We start from the raw sequence: 22,958 nt of genomic DNA, 5'->3' as shown, positions 1-22,958 counted from the left end.
TCTGGAACCCCTGGTGCACGGAGGCTCCCGGAAGGGGCGGCGCAGATCTTCCTGGTCGCTGCCACCATGGAGAGCCTGTGGGCAGCACCCCGCGAGCGAACCTGAGCCTTGGGACCACAGGTAAGAACAACTTTTCTGCTGCAAGTGACCTGCCTGGTGAACTCAAGGCACAAGTCCACAGGAACAGCTGAAGACCTGTAGAAAGGAAAAACTACACGCCCGAAAGCAGAACACTCTGTCCCCATAACTGACTGAAAGAGAGGAAAACAGGTCTACAGCACTCCTGACACACAGGCCTATAGGACAGTTTAGCCACTGTCAGAAATAGCAGAACAAAGTAACACTAGAAATACTTTGATGGCGAGAGGCAAGCGCAGGAACCCAAGCAACAGAAACCAAGACTACATGGCACCATCGGAGCCCAATTCTCCCATCAAAACAAACATGGAATATCCAAACACACCAGAAAAGCAAGATCTAGATTCAAAATCATATTTGACCATGATGCTGGAGAACTTCAAGAAAGACATGATGAACTCCCTTAGAGAACAAGTAGAAGCCTACAGAGAGGAATCGCAAAAATGCCTGAAAGAATTCCAGGAAAACATAAATAAACAAGTAGAAGCCCATAGAGAGGAGACACAAAAATCCCTGAAAGAATTCCAGGAAAACACAATCAAACAGTGGAAGGAATTAAAAATGGAAATAGAAGCAATCAAGAAAGAACACATGGAAACAACCATGGATATAGAAAACCAAAAGAAGAGACAAGGAGCTGTAGATACAAGCTTTACCAACAGAATACAAGAGATGGAAGAGAGAATCTCAGGAGCAGAAGATTCCATAGAAATCATTGACACAACTGTCAAAGATAATGTAAAGCGGAAAAAGCTACTGGTCCAAAACATACAGGAAATCCAGGACTCAATGAGAAGATCAAACCTAAGGATAATAGGTATAGAAGAGAGTGAAGACTCCCAGCTCAAAGGACCAGTACATATCTTCAACAAAATCATAGAAGAAAACTTCCCTAACCTAAAAAAAGAGATACCCATAGGCATACAAGAAGCCTACAGAACTCCAAATAGATTGGACCAGAAAAGAAACACCTCCCGTCACATAATAGTCAAAACACCAAACGCACAAAATAAAGAAAGAATATTAAAAGCAGTAAAGGAAAAAGGTCAAGTAACATATAAAGGCAGACCTATCAGAATCACACCAGACTTTTCGCCAGAAACTATGAAGGCCAGAAGATCCTGGACTGATATCATACAGACCCTAAGAGAACACAAATGCCAGCCCAGGCTACTGTATCCTGCAAAACTCTCAATTAACATAGATGGAGAAACCAAGATATTCCATGACAAAACCAAATTTACACAATATCTTTCTACAAATCCAGCGCTACAAAGGATAATAAATGGTAAAGCCAAACATAAGGAGGCAAGCTATACCCAAGAAGAGGCAAGAAACTAATCGTCTTGGCAACAAAACAAAGAGAAGAAAAGCACACAAACATAACACATCCAAGTATGAATATAACAGGAAGCAATAATCACTATTCCTTAATATCTCTCAACATCAATGGCCTCAACTCCCCAATAAAAAGACATAGATTAACAAACTGGATACACAACGAGGACCCTGCATTCTGCTGCCTACAGGAAACACACCTCAGAGACAAAGACAGACACTACCTCAGAGTGAAAGGCTGGAAAACAACTTTCCAGGCAAATGGTCAGAAGAAGCAAGCTGGAGTAGCCATTCTAATATCAAATAAAGTCAATTTTCAACTAAAAGTCATCAAAAAAGATAAGGAAGGACACTTTATATTTATCAAAGGAAAAATCCACCAAGATGAACTCTCAATCCTAAATATCTATGCCCCAAATACAAGGGCACCTACATACAAAAAAAGAAACCTTACTAAAGCTCAAAACACACATTGCACCTCACACAATAATAGTAGGAGATTTCAACACCCCACTCTCATCAATGGACAGATCATGGAAACAGAAATTAAACAGAGACGTAGACAGACTAAGAGAAGTCATGAGCCAAATGGACTTAACGGATATTTATAGAACGTTCTACCCTAATGCAAAAGGATATACCTTCTTCTCAGCTCCTCATGGTACTTTCTCCAAAATTGACCATATAATTGGTCAAAAAACGGGCCTCAACAGGTACAGAAAGATAGAAATAATCCCATGCCTGCTATCGGACCACCACAGCCTAAAGCTGGTCTTCAATAACAATAAGGAAAGAATGCCCACATATACGTGGAAATTGAACAATGCTCTACTCAATGATAACCTGGTCAAGGAAGAAATAAAGAAAGAAATTAAAAACTTTTTAGAATTTAATGAAAATGAAGGTACAACATACCCAAACTTATGGGACACGATGAAAGCTGTGCTAAAGAGGAAAACTCATAGCGCTGAGTGCCTGCAGAAAGAAACAGGAAAGAGCATATGTCAGCAGCTTGACAGCACACCTAAAAGCTCTAGAACAAAAAGAAGCAAATACACCCAGGAGGAGTAGAAGGCAGGAAATAATCAAACTCAGAGCTGAAATCAACCAAGTAGAAACAAAAAGGACCATAGAAAGAATCAACAGAACCAAAAGTTGGTTCTTTGAGAAAATCAACAAGATAGATAAACCCTTAGCCAGACTAACGAGAGGACACAGAGAGTGTGTCCAAATTAACAAAATCAGAAATGAAAAGGGAGACATAACTACAGATTCAGAAGAAGTTCAAAAAATCATCAGATCTTACTATAAAAGCCTATATTCAACAAAACTTGAAAATCTGCAGGAAATGGACAATTTCCTAGACAGATACCAGGTACCGAAGTTAAATCAGGAACAGATAAACCAGTTAAACAACCCCATAACTCCTAAGGAAATAGAAGCAGTCATTAAAGGTCTCCCAACCAAAAAGAGCCCAGGTCCAGACGGGTTTAGTGCAGAATTCTATCAGACCTTCATAGAAGACCTCATACCAATATTATTCAAACTATTCCACAAAATTGAAACAGATGGAGCACTACCGAACTCCTTCTATGAAGCCATAATTACTCTTATACCTAAACCACACAAAGACCCAACAAAGAAAGAGAACTTCAGACCAATTTCCCTTATGAACATCGACACAAAAATACTCAACAAAATTCTGGCGAACCGAATCCAAGAGCACATCAAAACAATCATCCACTATGATCAAGTAGGCTTCATCCCAGGCATGCAGAGATGGTTTAAAATATGGAAAACCATCAACGTGATCCATTATATAAACAAACTGAAAGAACAAAACCACATGATCATTTCATTAGATGCTGAGAAAGCATTTGACAAAATTCAACACCCCTTCATGATAAAAAAGTCCTGGAAAGAATAGGAATCCAAGGCCCATACCTAAACATAGTAAAAGCCATATACAGCAAACCAGTGGCTAACATTAAACTAAATGGAGAGAAACTTGAAGCAATCCCACTAAAATCAGGGACTAGACAAGGCTGCCCACTCTCTCCCTACTTATTCAATATAGTTCTTGAAGTTCTAGCCAGAGCAATCAGACAACAAAAAGGAGGTCAAGGGATACAGATCGGAAAAGAAGAAGTCAAAATATCACTATTTGCAGATGATATGATAATACTATGAAGTGATATTTAAGTGATCCCAAAAGTTCCACCAGAGAACTACTAAAGCTGATAAACAACTTCAGCAAAGTGGCTGGGTATAAAATTAACTCAAATAAATCAGTAGCCTTCCTCTACACAAAAGAGAAACAAGCCGAGAAAGAAATTAGGGAAACGACACCCTTCATAATAGACCCAAATAATATAAAGTACCTCGGTGTGACTTTAACCAAGCAAGTAAAAGATTTGTACAACAAGAACTTCAAGACTCTGAAGAAAGAAATTGAAGAAGACCTCAGAAGATGGAAAGATCTCCCATGCTCATGGATTGGCAGGATTAATATAGTAAAAATGGCCATTTTACCAAAAGCGATCTACAGATTCAATGCAATCCCCATCAAAATACCAATCCAATTCTTCAAAGAGTTAGACAGAACAATTTGCAAATTCATCTGGAATAACAAAAAACCCAGGATAGCTAAAACTATCCTCAACAATAAAAGGACTTCAGGTGGAATCGCTATCCCTGAACTCAAGCAGTATTACAGAGCAATAGTGATAAAAACTGCATGGTATTGGTACAGAGACAGACAGATAGACCAATGGAATAGAATTGAAGACCCAGAAATGAACCCACACACCTATGGTCACTTGATTTTTGACAAAGGAGCCAAAACCATCCAATGGAAAAAAGATAGCATTTTCAGCAAATGGTGCTGGTTCAACTGGAGGTCAACATGTAGAAGAATGCAGAGCGATCCATGCTTATCACCCTGTACAAAGCTTAAGTCCAAGTGGATCAAGGACCTCCACATCAAACCAGACACACTCAAACTAATAGAAGAAAAACTAGGGAAGCATCTGGAACACATGGGCACTGGAAAAAATTTCCTGAACAAAACACCAATGGCTTATGCTCTAAGATCAAGAATCGACAAATGGGATCTCATAAAACTACAAAGCTTCTGTAAGGCATAGGACACTGTGGTCAGGACAAAACGGCAACCAACAGATTGGGAAAAGATCTTTACCAATCCTACAACAGATAGAGGCCTTATATCCAAAATATACAAAGAACTCAAAAAGTTAGACCGCAGGGAGACAAATAACCCTATTAAAAAATGGGGTTCAGAGCTAAACAAAGAATTCACAGCTGAGGAATGCCGAATGGCTGAGAAACACCTAAAGAAATGTTCAACATCTTTAGTCATCAGGGAAATGCAAATCAAAACAACCCTGAGATTTCACCTCACACCAGTGAGAATGGCTAAGATCAAAAACTCAGGTGACAGCAAATGCTGGCGAGGATGCGGAGAAAGAGGAACACTCCTCCATTGTTGGTGGGGTTGCAGACTGGTACAACCATTCTGGAAATCAGTCTGGAGGTTTCTCAGAAAATTGGACATTGAACTGCCTGAGGATCCAGCTATACCTCTCTTGGGCATATACCCAAAAGATGCCCCAACATATAAAAAGACACGTGCTCCACTATGTTCATCGCAGCCTTATTTATAATAGCCAGAAGCTGGAAAGAACCCAGATGCCCTTCAACAGAGGAATGGATACAGAAAATGTGGTACATCTACACAATGGAATTATACTCAGCTATCAAAAACAACGAGTTTATGAAATTCGTAGGCAAATGGTTGGAACTGGAAAATATCATCCTGAGTGAGCTAACTCAATCACAGAAAGACATACATGGTATGCACTCACTGATAAGTGGCTATTAGCCCAAATGCTTGAATTACCCTAGTTGCCTAGAACAAATGAAACTCAAGACGGATGATCAAAATGTGAAGGCTTCACTCCTTCTTTAAAAGGGGAACAAGAATACCCTTGGCAGGGAAGAGAGAGGTAAAGATTAAAACAGAGACTGAAGGAACACCCATTCAAAGCTTGCCCCACATGTGGCCCATACATATAGAGCCACCCAATTAGACAAGATGGATGAAGCAAAGAAGTGCAGACCGACAGGAGCCGGATGTAGATCGATCCTGAGAGACACAGCCAGAATACAGCAAATACAGAGGCGAATGCCAGCAGCAAACCACTGAACTGAGAACGGGACCCCGTTGAAGGAATCAGAGAATGAACTGGAAGAGCTTGAAGGGGCTTGAGACCCCATATGTACAACAATGCCAAGCAACCAGAGCTTCAGGGACTAAGCCACTACCTAAAAGACTATACATGGACTGACCCTGGACTCTGACCTCATAGGTAGCAATGAATATCCTAGTAAGAGCACCAGTGGAAGGGGAAGCCCTGGGTCCTGCTAAGACTGAACCCCCAGTGAACTAGACTGTCCGGGGAGGGCGGCAATGGGGGAGGGTGGGGAGGGGAACACCCATAAGGTAGGGGGGAGGGAAGGGATGTTTGCCCGAAACCGGGAAAGGAATAACACTCGAAATGTACATAAGAAATACTCAAGTTAATTAAAAAAAAAAAAAAAAAGATCAACAATACCAACAAACCAGAGCTCTCAAGGACTAAACCACTACCCAAAGGATACACATCGACAGACCCATGGCTCCAGCTGCATGTGTAGCCGAGGATGGCATTGTTGGTCACCAATAGGAGGAAAAGTCCTCGGTCCTGCCGTGGCTGGATCCAACCCCAAGTGCAGGGGAATGTCAGGTGTGGTGGTAAGGGCCTGGTGGTTGGGGAGGGGGAACACTCTCATACAAGAAGTGGAGGGGGATAGGATAGGAAGTTTACAGACTGGAAACTGAGAAAGGTATTATATTTGAAAGGTAAATGAAAAACATCCAATAAAAAAAGAAGGGGTAGAAGGGATGGGATATGGGGTTTAAGGATGAGAAACTGGGAAAGAGGATAACATTGAAATGTAAATTAAAAAATCCAATTAAAAGAATTCTTAACTCTTAGAACTGGTGGATCCCAAGACTTTCAATGTTCTTTGCCTCTTGGATTGGATTTTAAATAACAAGATAGAATACACACACACACACACACACACACACACACACACACACACACACACATATATATATATGTTACAGTTTGGAGCTTCTAGTATTCGAAAAACTGGGAGAAGGGACTGTTTAAGCAGTCTGTTGAGGAACTGAGGTAGGTTCAGTTGGGAGAGACATTTAAAGGGGCTGGGCTGGAAAGTGGGAGGAGGGCTGGCATGGAGTAAAGAGAACTGGTTACTGAAAATAGCCACTTTACAGAAGAGTCCCCCAGGTGGTACAGGTTTTGAAGGTCTGAAGAGGTCATGGAGAGCAGCTGAGGCTTGGCACTCTATAGCATAGCTGGAGTCCCAGAAGGTAGACTATTGGTGAAAGTACAGCCTACTTGCAGTAGAAGACACAGCATTTTGGAGATAGCAGTAACCATGAGAAGATTATCCAGAACAGCGACAGCAGTAGTGGGGTGGAGCCAGCCAGAGCCCAGAAGACAAGATTGTGTGCTGCACGGTCCAGATCTGGAGACGTTGGGAGTGGATTCCAGATGTGGAAAATTGCATTTGTAGTTGTCTTCTTTCCCCTTTTATTAAACACAGATTCTCTTCTTATACAAGATAATTTCAATACGTTTTCCCTCTCTCTACTCCTCCCAGTTCCCACACACATATACTTCTGATTCCATCAGGATTCACTCCATTTCTCTCTCATTAGAAAAGAACAAGCATCCAAGAGATAACAACCAAACATAATACAATAAGGTGAAACAAATATAATGAGATGAAACTAAAACCATCGTATCAAAGTTAGACATGACAAGCCAACAGAAAAATAAAAGAGTCCCAAGAGCAGGCAGCACAAGAATCAGAGACCCACTCGGTGTATATCAAGGTGCCATACCCACCCCCATTGCTCCCTTCTCCTTCTCCTTCTCCTTCTCCTTCTCCTTCTCCTTCTCCTTCTCCTTCTCCTTCTCCTTCTCCTTCTCCTTCTCCTCCCCTTTCTCCCTCTCCCTCTCCCTCTCCCTCTCCCCCACCCCACATCTCTCTCCCACCCTCTCTCTCTCCCCATCTCTCTTTCTTTCTACATATTGTCTTAGAGTGGTTCCTTGAATTTGTTCCCATTTGCTCCAGGAGGAAGCCACTCATGTTTCCTTGCTTGCTTGATTGCTTGTTTTATGTGGGGAGACGACTTGCCTGAGAACCCAACATTGAGCTAATTTGGACAAAGAAAGAACATATGAAAACTCACCTAAAGGACAAGCTCAGTGGAAAAAAATCCTAATGTTCTAGCTAAAGTGTTGATACAAATCTGGTGGTCCAACAGGTTTTCTACGCGGAGGTTCCTACCTTTTGTTGAGAGCTAGCTTCATAGAGACCTAGGGCTCGTGACCTTCGCAAAAGAGCCAGCTTCCTACACACCCCTACAGTCCCAGGGCTTGTGACATTTTGCTGAAAGCCAATTTCCTACAGAACCACGGATTGTGACCCTCTGCTAGGGACCAACTTCCTACCAGACCTAGGCCAATATCCTGCAGGAGTGAGCTAACTACACTATTGGCTAATATATCAAGGTCTGCCGGATCCCTGAAGAATTCCTGTTCCCCCTACCTTGCTACTGTATATAACCAGAGCCCGCAAGCATTAAACTCGTCGCCTTGATCAGATTCTTGCCTTGGCGTCCTCCTTCGTGTCTCTTGTCCCCCACTCTCTTCCAGGTATCCACTGGATCCTCGTTGACTGTCCTGCTACCAGACAGTTGTATGTAGTCAGAGTTATTCCATGTAGCTCTGCTGGCCTTGAATTCGCAGAGATCCAACTGCCCCTATTTCTTGAATGCTGAAGTTAAGGGTGAGTGCCACCACCACCAGTCTGAGGAAAATATTCTTATGATGGCTGAATAAGGCACCGATGTGAAAGTATAACAAAATACTATTAAGAGTCACTTTATTGGGCTGGAGAGATGGCTCAGTGATTAAGAGCACTGACTGCTCTTCCAGAGGTCCTGAGTTCTAATCCCAGAAACCACATGGTGGCTCAAAACCATCTGTAATGAGATCTGATGTCCCCTTCTGCTGTGTCTGAAGACAGCTACAGTGTACTTATATATAATAAATGAATCTTTTTAAAAATGTCACTTTATTGTTACTTTCCACTGCTCTAGATTTCCAGACTTCTTATCAAATGAAACTGAAATCTGTGGCTCTCAATCTTTCCTTCAGTCACATTTCTACTCCTGCTTTACACCTGAACCTCCCATTCCCATTCCTCCCCTGCACTCAGGATATATTCCTGATATACACAGAGATATATATACAGAGATATATACAGAGATACAGATATAAGGAAACACATATCATAGTTATCTTTCTGGGTGTGGGTTACCTCATTCAGGATGGTTTTTCTAGTTCCAGCCATTGGCCTGAAATTTTTATGAAGTCATTTTCGAACAGTTGAGTAATACTCTGTTGTGGAAATGTATTGTTATTCCCATCAAACGAGAGTTAAGACCATCATCCAAATTCCTCAGTCAAATTAAGCAAGCTTCATTTTCTGCAGGACAGGACTATCTCCATAAAGCAGGATTTAAAACTATAACATCATAGACAGAAAAGGGTAGAGTTTATATAGTCTGAAAAACTGCAAGGCTAGGAAGTTCTCAAGGATCAGGAGATAGCCAGAGGTGTTTGGTTACACAGAATTCCGATGAACATTTTTAAATTATTTGGCAGAGTATCTTATCAGTGTAAATTCACAGTGTGAGTCAAACTCCATAGGACATTCAGCATGCCAATTTCCACACACAGGGTAAAGCACCGTCCATTTGAATTTCAAAACCAACAGAAATGAACTTGTTCTGACCTTACAGCAAAATGGTTTCCATCCATAAGGTGGAGTTAGGCTGGGCCATCAGTACTGTATATTCTTCTGGCTATTATGGATAAGAAAAAGTGATGAACATGGTTGATCAAGTGTCCTTGCAGTAGGCAGAAGCATCACCTTTATGTATACCCAAAGTGGTACAGCTAGATCATGAGGAAGACCCATTCCAAATTTTCTGATAAATGGCCCCACTGATTTCCACATTGGATCCACAGGTTTTCCCTCCCACCAGTGATGGAGAAAGTGTTCCCCTTGCTCCACATCCTCTCCAATATGAGAGATATCACTCATGTTTTTTATCTTAGCTGGCCTGATAGGTTGCAAGATGGAATCTCAAAGTACTTTTGATTTGTATTTCCATGATAGCTAAAGATGTTAAACATTTCTTTGTTTCTCAGACATTTCATGTTCCTCTACTCAAATTCTGTTTGGATCTATACCCAATTTTAATTGGATTATTAGATTTTGTAATATCTAGTTTCTTGTTTTGTATCTATATTTTTGAAATTAGGCCTCTATCAGATGTGCAAGTAAAAATATTTTAAGTGACTGGTTAAAGTTACACCAATATATTTCATATTATTTGAAACAACATAAAAAGATATTGTTTAATGAATTTTTTCTTAGTCAATATGTTGTTTGTATATAGGAGGGATACTTATTTTTCTGAGTAATTTTGCATCCAACTACTTTGATGAAAGTGTTTATCAATCATAGGCATTCACCAGTGCACTTTTTAGGGTCACTTCTGAACATTATCATATCAGATGTAAATAAAGATATTTTGACTTATTCCTTTCCCATATGCATTCCCCTTACCCCTTTCAGTTGTCTTCTTGATCTAGCTAGAACTTCAGGTAACATATCGAACAGATACGAAGTGAGTGGCAGCCTTGACTTGTTCCCGATTTTAGTGGAACTGTGTGAAATTTAAGCCTGGTTCTTCCTCCCAGAAGGAAGACTCAGAGTCACAATATGTTTACAAACACCTTGATGCTATATAGCTTGGCTCTTTGACTAGATCATAATTTAGATAACTCAATTGTTTTAACCTATACTCTATCACATCACATAATACCTGTCCTCAGGTATTATGCATCTGTGTCCCTACATATTCCTGGGCAGATCTTCCCACTTAGCTCTTACCCAGAAAACCCTCTGCCTCCCAGATATTCCACTTTTTTCCTGCCTAAGCCACAGGTCATGTGATTTTTAATTGACAGATGATGCATCCATACAGTACACAAGATACTCTCTACAGAATTGTTTGATTTCCTCCCCATTTAAGTTGATGTTGTTTAAGGACTTTTTGTATTCTGCCTTTATTATGTTTAGCTATGTCCCTTTTATGTCTAATCTCTCCAGACCTTTTCTCATGAAGAGGTGTTGGATTTTGGCAAAGGCCTTTCCTACATCGATTGAGAAGATCATGTAGTCTCTTTCTTTCTGTTGTTTGTTTCTGTGGTGTATTACATTTATCAATTTTCTTGTATTGCACCATCCCTGCATCTCTGGAGTGGAAAGCTTACTTGTTCATAGTGAATGCTGTTCTGGATGTATTTTTGTATAAGGTCTGTGTTGTGGTTTGACTGGGTTTGGCCCCCCTATATTCATGTGTTTGTATGCTTGGGCCACAGAGAGTGGCACTGTTAGGAGGTGTGGCCTTATTGGAGGAGGCATGGCCTTGTTAGAGGAACTTCCATACTCCTGGGTAAGGTTTCAAGATCTCCTATGCTCAAGCTATGCCCAGTATGAAACAAAAAATACTGCCTTCTTAAGCCTTCGGATCAAGATGTAGAACTCTTGGTTCCCAAGCACTGTGTCTGCCTATGAGCTGACATGCTTCCTCCCAGAATAATGAACTAAAGCTCTGAACTGTAAGCAAGCTCCAATTAAATGTTAACCTTTATAAGAATTGCCTTAATCATGGTATCTCTTCTCAGCAATGGAAACCCTAACTAAGAGAGTCTGCAAGTATTTTATTGAGTACTTTTCCATCCATGTTCATCAGGGAAGTTGGTCTGTACATATCTTTCTGTATAGTTTGTGTGGTTATTTATATGGACATTCGTGCCCCTGGAAAATGAACTTGGCAGAGTTACTTCAGTTTCTATTTTTGTGGAATTGTTCTAGGACTAGTGGCATCTGCTACTTTTCTTTGAAAATCTAATAGAATTCTGAGTTGTAACCGTCTAGTGTGAAGGGGTGTAGGGGGAAGGACTTTTAATAATAGCTTCTAATTCACTAAGGCATTATAGGTATGCTTAAATAGTTTAACTGATCTTGATTAACTTTGGTAAGTGATACTTGCTGGAAAAAATATCCATTTATTTTACAGTTTATAATTTGGTTGGCTACAGTATTTTTTAATAAGATATTGTTTTATTTACATTTCAAATGTTTTCTCCTTTCCCAGTTCCCCATCCATAAATCCCATCCCAACATCACATTCCCCTCCCCTTCTTCTATGAGGGTGTTTCCCCTCCACAACCACCCACCCATTCCCACCTCCTTGCCCTGACAGACCCCTAGTCTATGGGGGTCCAAAATTGTCAGGACCAAGGATTTATACTCCCATTGGTGCCCAACAAGGCCATCCTTTTCTACATATCCAGCTGGAGCCATGGGTCTCCCTATGTGTACTCCTTGGATACTGGTTTAGTCCCTGAGAGCTCTGGTTGGTTGGTATTGTTGTTCTTATTGGATTTTTAAGCCCCTTCAGCTCCTTCAATCCTTTTTCTAACTGCTTCAGTGGAGATCCAATTCTCAGTTGAATGGTTGGTGGCTAGAATTTGCCTCTGTATTTGTCATGGTTTGGAAGAGGCTGTCAGGAGACAGTTATATCATGCTCCTCTCAGCATGCACTTCTTGGCATCGGCAATATTGTTTGGGTTTGATGGCTGTTTGCATGTGGGCTGGATCCCCAGGAGTGGCAAGCTCTGAATGGCCCTTTCTTTCTTTCTTTTTTTTTTTTAACTTGAGTATTTCTTATACACATTTCGAGTGTTTTTCCCTTTCCCGGTTTCCGGGCAAACATCCCCCTAACCCCTCCCCCTCCCCTTCTTTATGGGTGTTCCCCTCCCCCCTCCCCCCATTGCCGCCCTCCCCCCAACAATCTAGTTCACTGGGGGTTCAGTCTTAGCAGGACCCAGGGCTTCCCCTTCCACTGGTGCTCTTACTAGGATATTCATTGCTACCTATGAGGTCAGAGTCCAGGTTCAGTCCATGTATAGTCTTTAGGTAGTGGCTTAGTCCGTGGAAGCTCTGGTTGCTTGGCATTGTTGTACATATGGGGTCTCGAGCCCCTTCAAGCTCTTCTAGTTCTTTCTCTGATTCCTTCGACGGGGGTCCTATTCTTAGTTCAGTGGTTTGCTGCTGGCATTCGCCTCTGTGTTTGCTGTATTCTGGCTGTGTCTCTCAGGAGCGATCTACATCCGGCTCCTGTTGGCCTGCACTTCTTTGCTCCATCCATCTTGTCTAATTGGATGGCTGTATATGTATGGGCCACATGTGGGGCAGGCTCTGAATGGGTGTTCCTTCTGTCTCTGTTTTAATCTTTGCCTCTCTATTCCCTGCCAAGGGTATTCTTATTCCCCTTTTAAAGAAGGAGTGAAGCATTCACATTTTGATCATCCGTCTTGAGTTTCATGTGTTCTAGATCTAGGGTAATTCAAGCATTTGGGCTAATAGCCACTTATCAATGAGTGCATACCATTTGTGTTTTTCTGTGATTGGGTTACCTCACTCAGGATGATATTTTCCAGTTCCAACCATTTGCCTACGAATTTCATAAAGTCATTGTTTTTGATAGCTGAGTAATATTCTATTGTGTAGATGTACCACATTTTCTGTATCCATTCCTCTGTTGAAGGGCATCTGGGTTCTTTCCAGCTTCTGGCTATTATAAATAAGGCTGCTATGAACATAGTGGAGCATGTGTCTTTTTTATATGTTGGGGCATCGTTTGAGTATTTGCCCAAGAGAGGTATAGCTGGATCCTCAGGCAGTTCAATGTCCAATTTTCTGAGGAACCTCCAGACTGATTTCCAGAATGGTTGTACCAGTCTGCAATCCCACCAACAATGGAGGAGTGTTCCTCTTTCTCTGCATCCTCGCCAGCATCTGCTGTCACCTGAGTTTTTGATCTTAGCCATTCTCACTGGTGTGAGGTGAAATCTCAGGGTTGTTTTGATTTGCATTTCCCTTATGACTAAAGATGTTGAACATTTCTTTAGGTGTTTCTCAGCCATTCGGCATTCCTCAACTGTGAATTCTTTGTTTAGCTCTGAACCCCATTTTTTAATAGGGTTATTTGTCTCCCTGCGGTCTAACTTCTTGAGTTCTTTGTATATTTTGGATATTAGCCCTCTATCTGTTGTAGGATTGGTAAAGATCTTTTCCCAATCTGTTGGTTGCCGTTTTGTCCTAACCACAGTGTCCTTTGCCTTACAAAAGCTTTGCAGTTTTATGAGATCCCATTTGTCGATTCTTGATCTTAGAGCATAAGCCATTGGTGTTTTGTTCAGGAAATTTTTTCCAGTGTGAATGGCCCTTTCTTAAGTCTCTGCTCCAAACTTTGTCTCCATATCTCCTCCTATGAATATTTTTGTTCACCCTTTCATGGACAGAAGTATCTACACGTTGGTTGTTCTTTTTCTTCAGCTTCAAGTGGTCTGTGGATTGATTCTTGGGTAATTTGAGCTTTTGGGCTAATATCTACTTTTCAGTGAGTGCACACCATATACATTTTTTTGTATTGGGTTACCTTTCTCATGAAAATATTTTCTAGTTCCATCAATATGATTTTGATGAAGTCATTGTTTTTGAGAGTGGAGTAGTACTCCATTGTGTACCACATTTTCTGTATCCATTCCTCTATTGAAGGGCATCTGGGTTCCTTCCAGTTTCTGGCTATTATAAGTAAGGCTGCTATGAACATAGTGGAGCATGTGTCTTTGTTCTATGTTGGAGCATCTTTTCGGTATATGCCAAGGAGTGGTATAGCTGGGTCATCAGGTAGTACAATGTCCAATTTTTTGAGGAATCTCGAGAGGGATTTCCAGAGTGGTTGTACCAGCTTGCAATCCCACCAACAATGGAGGAGTGTCCCTCTTTCTCCACATCATCACTAGCATGTATTGTCACCTGAGTTTTTATTCTTAGCCATTCTGACAGGTGTGAAGTGGAATCTCAAGGTTGTTTTGATTTGCATTTCCCTGATGACTGAAGACATTGAACATTTCTTTAGGTACTTCTAAGCCATTTGATATTCCTTAGCTGAGAATTTTTTGTTTAGCTGTGTACACCATTTTAATAGGATTATTTGACTCCCTGGAGTCTACTATCTTGGGCTCTTTGTATATATTGGATATTAGCCCTCTATCAACATAGAATTGGTAAAACCCTTTCCCATCTGTTGGTTGCCATTTTGTCCTAATGACAGTGTCCTTTGCCTTACAGAAGTTTTACTGTTTTATGAGGTCCCATTTGTTGGTTTTTGATCTTAGAATATAGGTGTTTTGTTGAAGAAAATGTCCTCAGTACCCATGTGTTCAAGGCTGTTTCTGACTTTTCTTCTCTTAGTTTGAGTGTATCTGATTTTATGTGGAGGTCCTGGATCCAATTGAACTTTACCTTTGTACAAGGTGATAAGACTTGATGGAGTGGCATTTTGCTACAGGATGACCTCCAGTTGAACCAGCACCATTTGTTGAAAATTCTGTCTTTTTTCCACTAGATGGTTTTACCTCCTTTGTCAACAATCAAGTGAGGATAGGTGGGTGGGTTCATTTCTAGCGTCTTCAATTCTATTCTATTGATCTACCTGACAGTCTATGAACAAATGTCATGCAGTTTTTATCACTATTGCTCTGTAATACAGCTTAGTCATATCTACATATTTTATATTATTTGTGAATATGGTGAAGGGTGTCATTTTCCTAATTTCTGTCTCAGCCTGTTCATTCTTCTGGTAGAGGAAGGCTACAGATTTGTTTGAGTTAATTTTGTATCCATACACTGCAGAAGTTGGTTTTCAGGTTCAGCAATTCTCTGGTGGATTTTGGGGGTCATTTAACTATACTATCTTATCATCTGTAAATGGTGATATTTCGGCTTCTTCCTTTCCAATTTGTAACCCTTTGACCTACTTTTATTTGTCTAATTGCTCTGGCTAGGAATTCAAGTACTATCTTGAATGGGTAGGGAGAACAGGCAGCCTTCACTAGTGCCTGAATTTAGTGTGATTGCATCAAGTTTCTCTCCATTTAGTTTGATGTTGGCTACTAGTTTGGTGCATATTGCTTTTACTATGTGTAGGTATGGGCCTTGAATTTATGATCTTTCCAATCCTTTTATCATGAAGGAGTGTTCAGTTTTGTATATGCTTTCTAAGCATCTAATAAAATGATCATGTGTTTTTTTTTCTTCTTTGAGTTTGTTTATATAGTGGATTACATTGATGGATTTATGTATATTGAACCATCCCTCTATCCCTGGCATGAAGCCTACTTGATCATGATGGATGGTCGTTTTGATGTGTGTTTGTATTCACTTTGCAAGAATTTACTTGAGTGTTTTTGCTTTGATATTCATAAGGGAAATTGGTCTGGAGTTCTCTTTCTTTCTTGGGTCTTTGTGTGATTTAGGTATAAGCATAAATGTGGCCTCATAGAAGGTATTGGGTAGTGTTCCATCTGTTTCTATTTTGTGGAATAGTTTGGAGAGTAAGGGTATGAGGTCTTCTATGAAGGTCTGATAGAATTCTGCACTAAACCCATCTGGTCCAGGGCTCTTTTTGATTGGGAGACTTTTAATAACTGCATCTATTTCTTTAAGAATTCTGGGCTTGTTTAAATGGTTTATCTGATCCTGATTTAACTTTGGCACCTCATATTTGTCTACAAAACTGTCCATTTCTTCTAGATTTTCCACTTTTGTTGGATATAGTATTTTGTAGTAGGATCTGGTGAATTTTTTGGATTTCCTCAGATCTGTTGTTATATCTCCAATTTCATTTCTGATTTAGTTAATTTGAATACACTCCCTGTGCTCTCTGGTTAAACTGGCCAAAGGGTTTATCTATCTTGTTGATTGTCTCAAAGAACTAGCACCTGTTTTTGTTGATTCTTACTATAGTCCTTTATGTTTCTACTTGGTTGATTTCAGCTCTGAGTTTGATTATTTCCTGACTTCTACTCCTCTTGGGTGTATTTGTTTCTTTCAGTTCTAGAGCTTTTAGTTATGCTGTCAAGCTGCTAATGTATTCTCTCTCCTGTTTCTTTTGGAGGCACTCAGAGCTATAAGTTTTCCTCTTAGCACTGCTTTCATTGTTTCCCATGAGTTTGGGTATGTTGTGCCTTCATTTTCATTAAATTCTAAAAAGGCTTTAATTTCTTTCTTTCTTTCTTCCTTGACTGAGTTATCACTGATTAGATCATTGTTCAACTTTCATTTACATATATATATATATATACATATATATATATATATATATATATAGGCTTTCTGTTGTTTTTGTTGTTATTGAAGACCAGCATGCATGGCATTATTTCTATCTTCTTGTATCTCTTGAGGTCTGTTTTGTGACTGATAATATGCTCAATTTTGGAGAATGTCCTATGAGGTGCTGAGAAGAAGGTACATTCTTTTGTTTATTTGTTCTATAAATATCTGTTAAGTCCATTAGTTTCATAACTTCTCTTAGTTTCTCAATGTCTCTGTTTCATTTCTGTTTCCATGATCTGTCCATTGATGAGAGTGGGGTGCTGAAACCTCCTCTTATTATTGTATGAGGTACAATGTGTTCTTTGAGCATTAGTAAGGATCTTTTATGAATGTAGGTACTCTTGCATTTGTAGCATAGATATCAAGGATTGAGAGTTCATATTGGATGATTTTTCTTTGGTTAAAGTTGATTTTATTCAATATCAGAATAGCTACTCCAGCTTGTTTCTTCAGACCATTTGCTTGGAAAGTTGTTTTCCAGCCTTTTCCTCTGAAGTAGTGTCTGCCTTTGTCTCTGAAGTGTGTTTCCTAATTGCAGCAAAATTCTGGATCCTCTTTATGTATCCAGATTATTAGTCTATTTTTTTATTGGGGAATTGAGTCTATTGATGTTAATAGATATTAAGGAATAGTGATTGTTGCTTCCTATTACTTTTGTTGTTAGAAGTGGAATTATGATTGTGTGTCTTTCTTCTTTTGGTTTCTTTGCAAAGAAATTACTTTCTTGCTGTTTCAAGGGTGTAGTTTCCCTCCTTGTGTTGGGGTTTTCCATCTATTATCTTTTGTAGGGCTGGATTTGTAGAAAGATATTGTGCTAATATGGTTTTCTCGTGGAATATCTTGGTTTCTCCATCTATGGTAATTGAGAGTTTTGCTGGATATAGTAACCTGGGCTGGCATTTGTGTTGTCTTAGGGTCTGTATGACCTCTGCCCAGGATCTTCTGGATTTCAGAGTGTCCAGAGAGAAGTCTTGTGTAATTCTGATAGTTCTCCCTTTGTATGTTACTTGACCTTTTTTCCTTACTGCTTTTAATATTCTTTCTTTGTTTTATGTAGTTCATGTTTTGACTATTATGTGATGGGAGGAATTTCTTTTCTAGGCCAAACTATTTGGAGTTTTGTAGGCTTCTTTTATGTTTATGGGCATCTCTTTCTTTAGGTTAAGGAAGTATTATTCTATAATTTTCTTGAAGATATTTACTGGCCTTTTAAGTTGAGAGTCTTCATTCTCTTCCATACCCATTATCCTTAGATTTGATCTTTTCATTGTGTCCTGGATTTTCTGGATATTTTGGATTAGGACCGTTTCGACTTTTACATTATCTTTGATGGTTGTGTTCATGTTTTCTATGGTATCATCTATCCCTGAGATTCTCTCTTCTGTCTCTCATATTCTGTTGGTGATGCTTGCATTCATGACTAATGACCTCTTCCCTAGGTTTTCTCTCCCTAGGATTGTCTCCCTTTATGCTTTCTTTATTGTTTCTATTTCACTTTTTAAATCCTAGATGGTTTTGTTCAACTCCTTTCCCTGTTTTGTTGTGTTTTATTAAATCATTAATGGATTTTTGTGTTTCCTTATTAAGGGCTTCTACTTGTTTACTTGTGTTGTCCTCTATTTATTTAAGGGAGTTATTTATATCCTTCTCAAAGTCCTCTATCATCATCACAAAATGTAATGTTAAACCGAAATCTTGCTTTTCTGGTGTATTTGGATATCTACTATTCTGGAGTATTCTGGGGATTCTTCCATTTAACCCTGGTAATTCTTGATTCAGATGTGTAAGCCAAAGAAACCTTATAAGGAAAACAGGCTTACTAGTGACAGGGCCACAAGGTTCAGATGCTGCATCAAAAGATTTGCTTTACAAGACTAGATCCCCTAGTGTAGGGGAATGTCAGAGAGGGGAGGTGGGAAGGGGTAGGTTGTTGGGTGGGGGAAAGGGGATAACATTTGAAATGTAAATAAAAAATATCCAATAAAAAAAAAGAAAGCACATACCAAGAACAACACATTCCAGTGGATGTTTTAAAACATCTTCAAAAAAAAAAAAGATTTGCTTTAGTTAAACAAACACACACACACACACACTTGCAGAAAGAGACAAAGATAGATGTGGGTTGAAGAAAAACAGAAAAAGACAAAGACAGTGGCAAAGAAAATTTATCAGAAAGAACAAATCAAATAGGTCTACACATGTTAATGTGGAGATGGATATAGGACAAAGGGATTAGCAAATTTATTTATTTATTTATTTATTTATTTATTTATTTATTTATTATAAATAGAGTTCTGCAGGCATGTACACTTGCACACCAGAAGAGGAAATTAGATTCCATTATTCATGGCTGTGAGCCATCATTTGGCTGCTGGGGCTTGAATTCAGATTCTTTTGAACAGCAGCCAGTTCTCTTAACTTCTGATCCATCTGATTCCAGTCCCCAGACTCCAAAAGACTAGGCAATATTCACCTAGAATAGCAATTATCAACACGTGGATAGTGACCACTTTTGGAATCTGACATTCCTTTAACAATGGTCACCTAAGACACTGAAAATATCAGATACTCATATGTATGACTCAAAATATTAACAAAACTAGAGTTATGAATTAGCAAAAAAAAATTGTCATGACTGTGTGTCTCCACAGACTGAGGTACTGTATTAAAAGGCTGTAGCATTATGGAAGCTGAGAACTATTGAGCTTCAAGTTTCAGGGTTTAAATAGAAGCCCTGATGCCTAAGTCCCTGAATCCCTGTAGATGTAAGATGGCTCTACGGTAGTAACCTAATTGAAGCAGAAATCAAGGTCAAGCCTCAGATACAAATATGTCCATTTTCCCAGCTGTCCCAGACACCTTGAGTAGAGAAGAAGCACCAAGGATGCAGAATTTTGATCAGAGAACTGTTGGCTGAATGGGCAGTTACTAATTTGACAGCAGCAGACAGGGAAAAGACAGACGTAGGCCTGGTGCTGGTAATCAATCATGAGAACACATTATGCCAGTTCCATGCCTTGCTCCACACACGGGGCACATACACTGATCAAGATCTTCTTGCAGCACAAGCCTTTATTCCTTGGTATACACAGAGACTTTCCCCCGTTTCCCTGACAGCCTTGGGACAAACATCCCATCAGCAATATTCATCTGTGGGAATTAGATGGTCTAGGATCCCATAGAGAACAAAACTGAATGGAGAATAAGAGCATACATAGATATATGGGAACTAAGTGTGTTCCTAGGATTCGGAGGCCAGAATACATAAACAGACATAGCAGCAAGTAGAAAACGTGTCTCACTGGGCCTCCTGGTGGTGGTGAATGGCATAAGACCTGGGATCATTTAGGGGTCTAGTTGCCATTGGAGATTTGACTGCATTGATGCTCCCAAGAGAACTGGTGGACTTCAAGATATTTGGAGAATATAATTACTTTCAGACTATTGCAGCATTTGTTTTTATGTGTGCAAATGAAAACGTGTCTTAACATACAGGGAAGTACGGACATTGAAGCATTTAAGAAACTAAGATTTTGGGGTAGGATGGAGCTATTGAAATAGCACCAGGAACTGGAAAACATGGAAGAATGATTGTTGGGTATCCTCAAACTGGAATACCTGAGATGAGGGAAACAGAATCACAGTAACTCCACAATGTCAATGCCCTAGCCATTGACACAGTCTTTCCAACATTTGCTAAAGACTTCCTATGGTACAGATGACACTCGGCATCTTCTCTTTTATCTCCATCCGCCATTTGGGCTCCTGAAGCATTAAGAGTTCTCTACAGTACAATAATCATACAAACCTGTGTTAAGGCAAGACTATCAGTCCAGGGACAGTGGCACTTGGGTAGAACCTCACTCAAGGTTTACAATTCCAATATCATCTCTCCTTCCCCTGATTACTTCCGTATCTAAGAAAGGAATGAAGGGACCCTGGAGAATACAAGACTATGAAACTCCCACCATACCCACACAAACTAAAAAGAAAATTCATGTCCAAATCACCATATTCATCAGCATGTGTTTTCATCTTTCCCGTATTTGTGATGGGGGTTAAAAATCTATTCTACAAGATCTGGTCTTAAATGTATTCTCTAAACAGATTCTTCCTGGCCTACACACCATTTACCCTTTACAGCCAGCTTATCTTTCCACCATGTAGCCCCAATAGAGTGTGTGCACAAACAATATCAAATAATGGCCACATTGAGAGCATTCTTCTTTATTGAGCAAATATACAGGGTGACAGTGGGAGTGCAAAAGGTAATGCAGATTTGGAACTTTTCATTTGTGTTTCTTAAAGAAAAATGTAGCATATTTTGTGGGTGATCACATTGGAAATACTTTCTCAACAGAGTATGCAGCCAGTAGGTTCTGCTCATTCTCTCCCGTTAGAAGGCACATTTTAGTTCTTTGTTGCTATCCTATTTTGCCCTTTCCCCTGCCTTTTTCTCTTTATTTTTCCTTTCCTTCCTTTCTTCATCCCTTTTTTCTTTCTGTCTTTCTGTCTCTCTTTCTGTCTAAATCAAACAGAATCTATCCACATAGTCTTTACACTTCTAAATCTCACTATATAAATTAAATTTGCCTCCAAATTACACAGATCTCACTGCTTTGTCTCTTGACTACCTGGACTAAGGTGTAGGAGACCACTGACAGCTTGGTTTGCACTCTATATAGGCTAGTGGCATGCTCATGTGTGGGACAGTGATAGGCACCCTGGTTTCTGGTTTCTAGGAGAACCTGAAAGGGATGGTAGGCATTTTGCCTGACTCCATGGAAACTAGGCTTGTCAATAGCTTGCAGCCCTCCATAGATTTGTGGTCATCAGTCACATAAATAGCAATGACCCACGTCCCTTCTCAGGTAGAGAATGTGGCCACAGGTCATGTAGGCTCAAGACACATCTTCATTATATTGAGGTCACTAAAGACCTGGAGACTTAGCCAAAGAATTTTCCTTCCCAGACACTCCTCCCTGCAGAAGGAATTTAATCTCAAGCCCACTCTGAGAAGTGGGGTACGGTTTTACTCATCCACTTTCTGCCATGACAATAAATGCCTTAAGACCTCAGATTGTCTATTTTCATCTGGATATGCCATCAGGAGCTGTAGAGAATGCCTTTGCCTACAGAGAAGCCATCTATTCTCCCGAAGAAGCCCTCCCTGTGCTCCCAGCCACCTCCACCACCAAAACAGACCTCCAGTCCAGCCAAAGACCACCCTCGTGGAAGCTGCCAGAGCTCCCCCTCCTTTCCCCTTGGTCTAAGATAGATCTAGCCCCTTGTATCTCTACTTCATTCTCAACTCTTCTGCAGTATCCCAGCAGCGCATGGATGCACATGAGCATGACATCCTGATGACCCTGGTCTCCTTGCGGGTCCCAGGTACCAGCTCCAGGTGTGTCCCACTCTCAGACCGTACTTCCCCAACTGGGGAGGTGTTTCACAGCTTCCCTACTTTGCCCAATTTCCTGTATTCTGCCTCCTTGAGCAGTCCAAGCCCTCTGACAGAGTGGATGTAAGACCCCAACATTATTGTACATTAAGTGCCCATGAAGTCCGGAAGAGTGTGGGTGATCTATTCCTGCATTGGAGGTCCAGGAAGTTGGCAGACACAGAACCGGGAAAATTGGGACTGCACAGTGTACTTCATAAAAAGTTCATTGAAACTGAGCTGTTATGCACCAAAGATTTTAATTTTCTTGATGTTGTAGAACATTTTAAGAAGGACATTTGGAATTTGATTAGAATCATTTTATTAATTCAAAGATAAAATATAAATCATGCAAAGGAGATTAGAGCACCTCATGAAATTATAATAGGTGGTCATAGTGAAGACAGTTGTATTAACTCACCATCAAACTCAACACTCAGAAGCATAAAGTTAGCCACCATATTATGGCCATCCTGGACAACTTTAGATCTCCTATATCTAAACACTATTGATAGTCTGAACTGCAGTCTCAAGCCATGCTGGTGTTACCAGACCTGTC

This window comes from Rattus rattus, chromosome 2 (assembly GCF_011064425.1).
Source record: "Rattus rattus isolate New Zealand chromosome 2, Rrattus_CSIRO_v1, whole genome shotgun sequence".
Lineage (NCBI taxonomy): Eukaryota > Metazoa > Chordata > Mammalia > Rodentia > Muridae > Rattus > Rattus rattus.
The sequence above is the reverse complement of the archived record's forward strand: the minus strand, read 5'-3'. Positions refer to the sequence as shown.